This window comes from Balaenoptera acutorostrata, chromosome 9, assembly GCF_949987535.1.
Source record: "Balaenoptera acutorostrata chromosome 9, mBalAcu1.1, whole genome shotgun sequence".
NCBI lineage: Eukaryota > Metazoa > Chordata > Mammalia > Artiodactyla > Balaenopteridae > Balaenoptera > Balaenoptera acutorostrata.
In genome coordinates this window covers 38,077,458-38,089,956 of record NC_080072.1, presented here as the reverse complement: position 1 = coordinate 38,089,956, position 12,499 = coordinate 38,077,458, and the positions used below count along the sequence as shown (strand labels likewise).

General features: G+C 42.8%; 1 protein-coding gene across 8 annotated transcripts in view; it reads left to right on the top strand.

Annotated features, from left to right (window-relative positions):
- The window catches only part of NAV2 (neuron navigator 2), a 398,333-nt gene that overhangs the window by 210,315 nt on the left and 175,519 nt on the right, over nucleotides 1-12,499 (top strand). The window lies entirely within an intron of this gene.

Below are 12,499 nucleotides of genomic sequence, written 5' to 3'. Positions count from 1 at the left end.
AATACTTAGGGCTTTACGGGGCATAGGATCTCTGTTGCAAGTACTCAGTTCTGTCATTGTAGTAAGGAAGCAGCTATAGACAATATGCAAAAGGATGAGCATGGCTGTGTTCCAATAAAGCTTTATTTACAAGGTTGTGGACATAAACAATATGGACCTACTGTTATAGCACAGGGAAGTGTATTCAATATCTTATAATAACCTATAATGGAAAAGAATCTGAAAAAGAATATATATATATATACGAATCACTTTGCTATACACCTGAAACTAACACAACATTGTAAATTAACTATACTTTAATTTAAAAAAAAAAAAGATTTGGCCATCAGGCCCTGGTTTGCTGACCTCTGTCCTAGAGGACATAGGTACTTAGATTGAGCTAAGTCTGGACCAGGCAGGGTCAGCACCAAGGGCTAAGGCCTGTGAAGGACAGAGGATGGAGAGATGAGAAGAGGATGAGATGGGCTGTGACCTTCACTGGAGAAATGGGTTAGGGAGGTGGGAGTGCTGTGCTGGGTGAGGTAAAGGAGAGCAAACCAAGGCCAGGAGGAAGAGATGCATGGCTTGATGCTGAAGCAGGCGATGGCTGGTGTAACTAGGGATCAGTTGTCCCAGACCTGCACTAAACAGCCCACATACTGGCAAAGACCTTTCGCTCTTGGGAGATCTGATTGAACAGCCTGGATCCCACCTCAGAATTTCTGCGAGTTCCTGTGGACTGCCTCCCCCAACTGATCTCTTGGAAGGTTGTCTCCATTCCACCCTCACCCTGAACACGGAAGCCTATTTCCTTGATGGCTTCCAAGAGAAACCCACTCACAGCAAGCATTTCCAATTTTTTAGTAGCTTTTGTGGCAGTTTACGGTGATGTCACCAGGAGGGATGCATTGCACATCACGTGTCCCCTGCCTTGCTTGTCCCGCCCACTTCCTTTCCCTCTTTTTCTCTTTTTGATGGGACCAAGCAATTATTCCCTTTATCTGCTGCAAGACATACAGGTTCTCCTAGGACTTCAGCCTCTGGCCCAAGTAGCTTATTCAGGAATTCTCCTACCAGAAACAACTCTCCCATCCTAACAGAAATTCTGGTGTTCCCATTACCCTAACAGGCGGTGGCTTCCCAGAAATATGCTACTACCCACTGCTCAGCCCACAACCCACCTCCCACCCCCAACTGCATAGCTTTGGTCCCGGCTCTATTACTTTCTCAAAGGAGAGTGAGGGTGGGGCAGCCCTCTGTAGCCTCCATGTTGGACAGACCTTGGCTTGAATCTCACCTTTGCATTCACCTGCTATGTGTTTTCAGGCCAGTGACTCAGTCTCCCTGAGCCTGATTTATTGTTCTGTGAAATAGACTTGACACCGCTCTCCTCGTTGGGTGGTTGTGAAAATTCAGGAAAAGAACCTGCTTGCCAAGCTCGGCCCTAGTTAGTGTGGGGCTAATGCTAGTTGTCTTTTCCTGCCTTCATTTCCTCCTTTAAGTCCCAAATTGGGGTGTATAAACTTGCATCTGGGTTTCTTTCACTCATTTATATCTTTGTTACTGCGCTATGTGTCTCTTGATAGAGGAAGTTTAGCCATTTGCCTTGAACTTGTGGCTTCTGGATTGACAGCTGGGAGGGACTTGATCAGTAGTTGGTTTGATAATAGTCGAGACCATCCGCTTTGTTTTGGCTTGTCAGCCCAATTTGGGAAAGAATGAGTGTGGTGTCTGCATGCCTGTTTTTTCCAGCCCCGACTGGGAGGTGACTTGTAAGGACCCTTCATTGCGGAAATAAATTCAGTACGTGTGTTGAATGAAGGAAGTATATGCATGCTGGGTGAGCAGGGAAGAATAACATTCTGATTGAGTTATGTGTCCCATTTTTCATCATGCCTGGAAGCAATGGCTATGCCCTCAGAACTCCTGGGTGTGATTAGTATCATGAGTGCGTTTGGCTGACCAGATTTTACCCTGATCAAGTGGAGAATCTATATATTTTTATTTTAATCATTTGGTTTGGGTGCCTGGACACTTTATTTCCTTTTAATACTTTATAAAGAATTAAGTTCTAAAAGTTCTATGCAAGGGTGATGAAACATGGCTTGAATGACTTCCGGGACTGCCTCTTGCTCCCAGACTGAGTGAGGTAACCCACTTTGCCATCCAGAGTTCCATAAGCATACTCCTATGGCAGTGTTTTCACACTTTGCTGTTACTTCTGCTCTATGGTCTGTCTCACCCATAAGACTTAGGACCCCTTAAAGGCATAGATTTCATATCTATTACTGTATCTCCAGCACCTGGGAAAGGACTCAGAAGAGTCAGAAATGTTGGAGGGATGGGATGGGATCTGATGGATGGAGGAATAGACACTACATGTTGTGGTGGTTTTAGGATTCCAAGGAGAAACATCACCAAATAACTTTAAGCCTCAATCATATTCCTGGTTACTGTACCTCCAGAATTCATTATTCAAGATGACAGAGATCCCCTGGAACAACACTTAATAAGCTTTGGCATGTGTAAGTGTGCGCTAAAACCTCCAAGCTGGTTCGTGAGCGTGCCTGGTTTCCACATTATATCTCATAGCCCTGCACACGGGTGAGAAGCTTCTTGACTGCTTTTCACCGTCATTCATGTGAAGAGCCCTTTGAGTCTTACAGAAACAGAGCAGATGTTGCCAGGAGTGTCTGAGTCATCACGGCAGACAGTGAGAGCTGTGTATTATCTGGGCTGCCTCCAGTGAGCCTGGTGAGGTGGACAAGACACACAGGCCAAAGCCTGCCTTGCACGGGGCCCTGGTTCACAGAGGAACGGAGGGAGCTTGCCAGCGATCTGCAGTCAGCCTGGATGGGGCCGTGGGAAGCGTCTTACAGTCCGTGGGTACTTTGGAACGCACAGGGCCCCAAGAAGCGCAGCTTTTCCTCCCTCTATAAAATCGGGGCAGGGAGAGCGTTTAGGGTACCCCCCCTGGCCCCATTCTGCTTATGGGACAATTCCACCAGGACTGGGTACAGCTATCCCTTGCTTTAAGAAAGCCCAATATTAGTAGGGGGATGAAAGTGAATCTGTATGCAGACACTTTTGCAAAATGCTCTCCCATCATTGCTCCTTTGCTCCTTATAGCGAAGGAAGAGAACTTCGGTCACCATCTCCGTTTAGCGAAGTGCATGGGTTAAGAGCATGGACTTTAGTGTTCAGATTCTTGCTCTGTTGCTTCCTAGCCATGACCTTGGGCAAGTTGCTAACATCTCTGAGCTGCAGTAAACCCACTTCATGAGATGCTTATGTGTGAATTAATGACATCATTAATTAAATGAATTCGGTAAATGAAATTATTTAGTGCACTTTGCACAGTCCCTGGCACTTGGTTAGCACTCAGTAAATGGTAGTTAGGGATGTTAGTTTTAGTTTTACTTATGAATAAGCTGGAGTTCAACTAAACTAAATGACTAGGTCAAGGTTACCAGGCTATTAAGTTGGACTTGCCCGCATCCACAGAGTCCTGTGTTTGCGCGATTCTTAGGGTGGTGTGCGTTGCACAGAGCAGAATAAAACAATTACCTTGCCGTTCTCGCCACCTCATCATGATTCTCTTGTTTTTAAAAGATGTCTTAGCTTTACAGCAGAGTTACTAGATTCCTCTAAATGAGTGCTTCACTTACAAAAACTCAATCTACCCCCAACTTGTCACAGCCAGGCCTGTTGTATAAAACAAAACAGACACCTGAAGGAAATTGCTTCCCGATTTGGATGAATAAAGCTGATGAGCAGTCAGTCCTTAGGGACATTTTCTACCTCGGCGTATGTCTTTTTTTTTTTTTTTTTTTTTCAGAAGAAAAATTCTGTTTTTCCATTAAGGAGACAACTGTCAGGTGAAAAGGCTCAGAAGTCTGGTAGAGCTGGGTGTAGATCAGTGACGGTCACGAAGCCCCGGAATTATTTGATCTATCTGATACCACGTGTCTGCATACTTGGCAGAATCAGGATAAATGACTGCTTTTTTTCCCTCCTGTTCCTGCACTTTTGGCATAATACAATCATAGATAGTGAATAATAGTCCAATTCAGCTCTCAGTTTCTGCATTGATTCCCCTGGAGAAATACAATAAGTTAGTTCTTTGGTTGGCTGCTGATTTTGATTGGCAGAAAAAATAACAGCAGAAAGATTGCATTTTGCCAGCATCCTAAATTCTGAAGAACAAAAACCATACTTAAGTTATTGCCCGGCTGTTTGACATCCCCATTTTTTAAAAAGAGTCTCCTGGAGAGAAAAATTCTCTTTTTTCTCCTGGAAGGAGTTAAAGGTCAGAGAATTTCACTGTAGCATCTCTGAAAGCTGTTGATGGAAGACTTGATGAAAATACCGTTATCTTGTACCAGAAGAGGAGCACGTACTTTGAGAGTCCAGTTGAGGGTCTCGTCTTCAGGCGGGTAGACTGGGAGTGTAGCTGAAATGTGTAGACTTCGAAATAAAGTTGCCTGGCACTAATCTGTTTGATCTTGAGGCACCTAAAGCCTCGCGCCTCAGTTTCTTCATACCTATCTCATTGGATTTTTAATGCAAAAGAAAAAAGTCAATACAATGAAAGTGCTTTCTAGCACAGTGTCTGCGCAAAGTGCAGGCTCTGTCAGTGTTGGCTGTTATTCTTATTAATATAGGATTATTAACGTTGTTACAGGTTTTTTTCTTCCATGGAAACCTTTTGTCAAATAAAATCTTACTTGTAAAGAGAGCTGCTCTGGTAGAAGTGGAGCAGAGCAGGTTGGGTCAACTCCCCTTTTCCACAGTTGCTGCGAACACTCCCTTCCCCACCTCACCCCGCCTGGTTGGCCGTGGAGCCCGGGAAGCTCCCACCTTCCAGAGCTGTCGTGGGCCCTTGACCTCTCCTTGTCCACAGAGCAGACCTGAGTCATGGGCCTGCCCTGACAGGTGTTGCTTTAATCCTTTTTGATGGTTCACTGTCAGTGGGTGAAAAAAATCAAAGGGAAAGGAAGACACCTCAGTAAGAAGGTTTCTTCCACTTTCACCTTTCCCCAGATCCTCTCTTCTCCAAGCTGGAGGTCTCCTTCATTTCGGCCACTCCTTGCTGAGAATAGTTCACGGTCATCCTCAGATTCTAGTCCTTATCCTGGGCAAGTTAAAGATTTTTCAGCAGGACTTCCCTGGTGGCGCAGTGGTTAAGAATTCACCTGCCAATGCAGGGGACACGGGTTCGAGCCCTGGTCCGGGAAGATCCCACATGCCGCGGAGCAGCTAAGCCCGTGCGCCACAACTACTGAGCCTGTGCTCTAGAGCCGGCGAGCCACAACTACTGAGCCCACGTGCCACAACTACTGAAGCCCGCGTGCCTAGAGACCGTGCTCCACAACAAGAGAAGCCATCGCAATAAGCCTGCGCACTGCAACGAAGAGTAACCCCTGCTCACCACAACTAGAGAAAGCTAGCTTGCAGCAGTGAAGACCCAACGCAGCCATAAATAAATAAGTAAATAAATAGGTAGATAGGTAGATAGATAGATAGGTAGATAGATAGATAGATAGATGTTCTCAGCGTGTTGTAGTAAGACATGAATTCTTTAATACCTGGATGACAGTCACCTGGGGAGCTAGTCAGACCTCCAGCTTCTTGGCTCCATCCCCAGAGATTCTGAACTGGGAGGTTTGGGGGTAGGGCCAGCAAAGCTACTTTATTTAACAAGCCCCAGAGTCCTAAGTTCAGTAACAGCTGTGCCGTTTACTGATTGGGAGACCTTGGAGAAGTCATTACCTGCCCAAGGATCTGTTCCCTTTTGAGGAAATGAGTGACTTAAAGTAGAGGATCTCTAAGAAGCCTTTCCAGGTCCAAAATTCTAAAGATTTCACCATTCTAGCTCTGGTCTGAGCTGTGCGCAACAGGGCAAGATCCTTACCTCCCTTCTTCTAAATGTCATTCCTGTGTTCATACAGTCCAAGATCACATCAGTTTTCATGGCTGCCATGTGTCAGGACTGAGTCACAGTGAGCCTGTTGATAGAAATCTTTTTATAGACATCCCCCTGCACAGCCATGACTGCTGCTTCCTGTTTTCATGTAGCTTTTTGGCTTTAGTACAGAGCCTTATCCTAATCCTTTTGAAATGAAAGGGAACAGGTACATGTTAAGGATATTTAGTGTTCAAAATGCATATCATGAAAGCATTCCACAATTTACTAGATTATAACTTCCCAGGGGAAAAAAAGGTGCATCTTCTTCCTTCTCCTTTGCATAGCTCTCCTGATTAGTGACTATTACCTGTTAGACAGCAGTCTTATCTGCTTTGGGTTACATTCCCATTTTCTGCCCCCCTCCATTAGGACAGTTTACCAGAATGCATCCTATGATAGGCTGTTTCCTTAAGCTATCCCATAAAATCAATTATATGGCAAAAAATAGGTTTGGGATTCATACTATCCCATTATCATTTTGGATATTCCCAGTGCAAGTGAGCATGTTAAAGGCTCTGAGAAGTCCTGCAGGCAAGAAAACTGACCACTCTTTAGCCCTCTGTTTTCTAAATTTACCTGAGCCTGGAAACCCTTCTCTCTGTTACTGCCTGTTTGTATTGTCTAATAGAAGGCGTTCTTGTTTAACACTGGTTTGGAAGCTCCTATTTTGGAGTGCCCATCCCTTGCCCAAAAGAGAAAACAAGAAGACTGGGCTGGTATCTTAGGCGAAGAGAGTCTATAGCATTCCTTAACCAGCTCCATCTTAGGGGGATGTATTTATAATAGTGTACAACCATTGCACTCTGCCAAAGAGCTGTTAGCTGTGGACGGTGACCTCCTGTGAGAATGAGATTTGCCCCCCTGTAAAGTGTTTATCATCTCTGTGAAATTTCATACACCCTTGAAGCAAGGGAGAAAATTTTCTATGGCCAGTTTTGTACTTATAGCCATATACGGTGCAAGATAGAGAAATGGCTTGACCAGTTAAAACAAAAGCTTTCTCTTCAAACGTATTGCTTGGGATTTTGAACAGGTAAGTTCAAGAGAGAGGAAAGAATTGTTTTGACGGTGATAAGCCTTCAAGAAATGAAAGGTGAAGAATAGGACCGCTTTTTATTGTTAAAGGTATCTTCCTTCAGGTGTCAGCAGTCAAATGATTTGTCCCCTTACCCAACAGAGTGGGAGCATTTACCAATATGTATAGGACACTTTTTGATGTAAAGGGTGTATGGGAGGGAGGGAGGGAAAGATTTTAAGAATTCTCTTTCTAAGGTGTTATTACCAGGTCAACCATAATCCCAGCTGTATACTAATATTTCAGGCAAGTTAACCTTTGTTTAGTTTCCCCAGTTCTTTATGGCATTAAGTAGGATTGGAAAACGTACCTTGTAAAGCTGGAGAAAATGTAGTGACAACTATGTAGGAAAATGGTACTCTCTTCTTTTACTGCCTTTTAGCTCCATCTAGAGCAACAAATGACCTCATTACCCATAGTTTCACTTGGTTTTATCCAAAATAAGCCACGGAAGAGAAAGAATTACCTTGAAATTACATTCCGCACATTCATTTTTGGTCACGCCCTCATAAGGTACTGGCGTGTTTATATGTAATCTTTTTGATGACCCAGTATAGCAAAATTCTCACCATTCATAGCAGGAAACGCATTAAAAGCATCACCAAGGATTCTAGTCTTCTGAGTTCACTTAGTTGTAAAGAGAACAACTGGCACGATTAGCCAAGAGGGACAAGCCAGGCACACCTGATTTTAATTTTGAACCATATGGAGGGATCCAGTGTGGGTAATAGTTGTTATTTGTTTATTGATTTCTGGGCACCTGTCAGTGCATCACTTTCACTAAGGGAAATGAGCCAGTCTTGAAAGGACAAAGGCACGGATTTCCAACAAGCATTTCTGGGACCTAGTGCATCAGCCATTCTTGTGAGTAAGCTAAGTGTGACCACTAACTACAACGCAGGGCAGCAAATGTCAGGACCCCAGAGAAGGCCTGGCAGAGGCTTCCATCTCTTTAGATGAAAAGAGATGGCTTCTGGTTTGGGGGTTCGGGAGGTTTCCTAGAAGAAATGGCATGAAAGGTAGACTGGAGGGGGTGAAAGTCAGGTAGGGATGTGAGGCAATGAGGGGGGCAAGGAAGCATCCCAGTTGGAAGGAACAGCTTGACCAAAGAGTCAGTGATGGCCAATTTAAGGAAGAAAAAGCCTAGTGGTGTAATTTGCTTCCCTGCTTGAGTTTCTTAAAAAGGATCAATATTCCTTTGAAGCAGATATTTTTTCAAGCTAGAATAAAATAATACTAATAAATTAATATTCGAAACTATGTAATTTCATGTGATTCATTAACATCAAAGATAAACTTTAGTTTAACAAACATTTATTGAGCCCTTATTGTGTGCCAGACCCTGTGCTAAGCACTGAAAATAAAGTAGTAAACCCCTCACCCGTTTAGGCTGTGGTGGTAAGAATTCGGTTACTTGCAGCCAAATACAATCTTTTTCTTTCTTTTTTTTTTTTTTTCATTGTGAACATTCCTCCCTTCCCCCAGCCCATGGCAACCACCCTTCTACTTTCTGTCTCTATGAACTTGATTACTCAAGGGACCTCTTATAAGTGGAATCAAACAATATCTGCCTTTCATGACTGGCTTGTTTCACTTAGCATAAGGTCTTCAAGGTTCATCCATATTGTAGCAAGTGTCAGAATTTCCTTCCTTTTGAAGGCTGAATTAGTACTCCATTGTGTGTGCATGCGTGTGTATGTGTTTGTGTGTGTGTATACATATATATACACCACACTGAGCTTATTCATTCATTTATCCGAACAATATCTATTGTTTAACCATTGATGGACACTTAGGTTGCTTGCACCTTTTGGCTATTGTGAATAATGTTGCTATGAACGTGGGTGTACAAATATCTGTTCAGGTCCCTGCTTTCACTTCTTTCGGGTATATACGCAGGAGTGGAATTGATAGATCATATTCTATGTTTAATTTTTTGAGGAATTGCCATTCTGTTTTCCACAATGGCTGCACAATCTTCTATTCCCACAGTAGTACACAAAGGTTCCAGTTTCTCCACATCCTCACAAACACTCGTTATTTTCTGTTTTGTTTTGTTTTTAATAATATCCGTCCTAATTTATATGAAGTGGTATCTCATTGTGGCTTTTTTTTTTTTTTTTTTTTTTTTTTTTTAGAAATTCATGTTCTTTTATTTATTTATTTATGACTGTGTTGAGTCTTCGTTTCTGTGCGAGGGCTTTCTCTAGTTGCGGCAAGCGGGGACCACTCTTCATCGCGGTGCGCAGGCCTCTCACCATCGCGGCCTCTCCTGTTGCGGAGCACAGGCTCCAGACGCGCAGGCTCAGCAATTGTGGCTCACGGGCCCAGTTGCTCCATGGCATGTGGGATCTTCCCAGACCAGGGCTCGAACCCGTGTCCCCTGCATTGGCAGGCAGATTCTCAACCACTGCACCACCAGGGAAGCCCTCATTGTGGTTTTTGATTCGCATTCCCTGGTGAGTAGTGATGTTGAATGTCTTTCTGTGTGTGTATTGGTCATATGTATATCTTCTTTGGAGAAATGTCTATTCAAGTCCTTTACCCATTTTTCAATCAGGTTGTTGTTGAGTTATATGAGTTCTTTATATGTTCAAGTCCTTATCAGATGTATGATTTGCAAGTATTATCTTCCATAGTTTGTTTTTTCATTCTGTTGATTATGTCCTTTGATGTACAAGTTTTTAACTTTGATGAAGTCCAACTTACTTATTTTTTTTTTTTGCTCATGCTTTTTGTGTCATATCCAAGAAATCATTTCCAAACCCAGTGTCATGAAGTTTTTGCCCTGTGTTTTCTTGTAAGAGTTTTATAGTTTTAACTCTTACATTTAGGTCTTTGATCCATCTTAGGTTAATTTTTGTATGGTATAAGGTAAGAATCCAACTTCATTTTTTTGCACATGGATATCCAGTTTTCCCAGCACATTTGTTGAAAAGACCGTCTTTACCCCACTGAATATTCTTGAAAATTATCTGACCATATATGCAAAGGTTTATATCTGGCCTCTCTCATTCATTGATCTATATGACTGTCTTTGCCAGCATCACAATGATTTGATTACCGTAGCTTTGTAGTAAGTTTTGAATCAGGAAGTATGAGACCTCCAAGTTTGTTCTTTTTCAAGATTGTTTTGGCTATTCAGAGTCCCTTGAGATTCCATCTAAATTTTTGTATGGATTTTTCTATTTCAACAAAAACATCATTGGGATTTTGATAGGGACTGACTTAACAGAGCAACTTTAAAGAAAATGTTTGTTTATATAAATCATCATTTTTATTCTAACTTGGATGTTTTAGGAGCCTATGGAGTTGTAGACACAAAATGATCCTTAGAGAATATGAATCCAAAGCCCAGCTCCGTCTACACCATGCCCTTTCCCTTTCTGTACACTTTTCTTGGTACTTCTCCTGACGCCCCCTCTCCATCTTTCTGTACCTCCAAGGATCCTCTCAAAGAAGGAGTTGGAGAGAAACTATGTTTAAGCCCATGCCCTTAATTTTAGACATTGATCACAACAGTGTTGAGAAGGCGCCTCAGGCCAGGCTCCAGGAATCCTGAAGAACCACTAAGTAGATTGAGTGAGGTTCATTTATGTGCCCCTCTGTGGTCCGGTGGCTAACATGGTTGTAAAGAAACTGACCTGAGTAACTCTGGAAACAATCTCCAGCCTGTATGGCTAGAGTCCATGAACCGACAAAAAAAAACACAGAAAACAAAAACAAAAAACTGATTTCAATTGTCCGAACAAATTTGAATGCTCAAGATTGATACCTTGACAAATTATAGGAAATTGTAAACATTTTCCCAGGCCCAATTATCAGGCCTTTTCCTGAAGGTGATGGAGAGGATTTAGGCAAGAACCATCCCCAGGGCAGGTTTAAAATCACAGTAGGGTGACTGGAGCTGAGGTCAGCTGGCCTCACTGCCTGGGTGCCTGCTGCCATCCAGACCAGACCACCAATGTCTCCCTAAGTAGGAAGCTGGGGACAGAAGGGGCCGGGGACCAGTGTTGGCCCTCTTGGAAGTAGAGAGGAAGAAATGCTTATTTATCTGCCTTGGACAGTATTTCCATTTAGAAAGTATTTTGGTTACTGTCAGGGAAGGTTGAGGCTGGTTGCCAGAAAAACCAAACTTTTCCCCTCCCCACAGGAGGATTAATGTTCTCCCTAAACTCTTAAAAAAAACAAAAAAGCCTTTTCTCTTCTTCAAAGGCCTCCTGTTTCTGCAGTATTTCAAATGAGACTTTTCCTTTTTGCGATGGTTTGTCAGTTGGTGGTGGGTGAACCTGGCGAGCTGGCCTTTTAAAGCCGAGATGTTCAGGCTGCAGGGTGTGGTCCACTGGTGGGTCATAAAATCCGTTCAGGGCCCCTGTGATCAGCATTTTAAAAAATGGACTAGGGCAAAATATACCAGTGTCTATTACATACAGTAAGTCTTGATATTTTTAATTTTACATATGGATATTTGGGATGTTTATTGGTAATGATGTAATGTGTTATCCTTACTATGTTTAGTAATCTGAAACTTAAGACCGTTATTCTTAAAATTACCTTTGGCTAAACAAAGGCCTGGTCATGTTCCCAGATCTGGCCAATTCTCAGCAAAATGTCGTGCTAAACAAATACATATAAATAAATAAAGCTATAAAAGTAGCCATTTCAGATGAGTTTTTTTTTTTTTTTTTGGCTGTGTTGGGTCTTCGTTTCTGTGCGAGGGCTTTCTCTAGTTGCGGCAGGCAGGGGCCACTCTTCATCGCGGTGCGCGGGCCTCTCACTATCGCGGCCTCTCTTGTTGCGGAGCACAGGCTCCAGACGCGCAGGCTCAGTAGTTGTGGCTCACGGGCCCAGTTGCTCCGCGGCATGTGGGATCTTCCCAGACCAGGGCTTGAACCCGTGTCCCCTGCATTGGCAGGCAGGTTCTCAACCACTGCGCCACCAGGGAAGCCCCTCAGATTAGTTTTTGAACCTAGTCCTTATTTGGGCCTTCTGATTTAATTTCTCTTGGGTTGATTGCATTTTCCAAAAGAATAAATTGAGTATAAAACAAGTATTATTAAAATACTTATGTATTTTACATATAAAATAAGTATTTCTGATTTAATGGAACAGTGTTTCCCCAACTTTAGTCTTTCACAAACTTTCAGCGTGATTTTTGTCACATCGGTGAACTGCTTGTGTTTTTATTTGTTTCATATTTTCCTTAAATCAACTCAAATTAAATCCACATCTACTGTCTGTGAAACTGTTGATTTATATATGGGCTGCTTATCTTTTCTGATATGCAATAAAATAAATACGTAACTTTTCAAATATAAAAATGTTTATCCACGTGCCATCAAAAATGTTCATCTCACCTCTTTACCCCACATACCATTATTGGGAGAACACTGGTAGTCAGAACATTCCTTTTGTGCTTTCCTCCTTTTGCTCTCTCAGATTCCTTTGTTCCAACAAAGGTTCTTATACCTGAG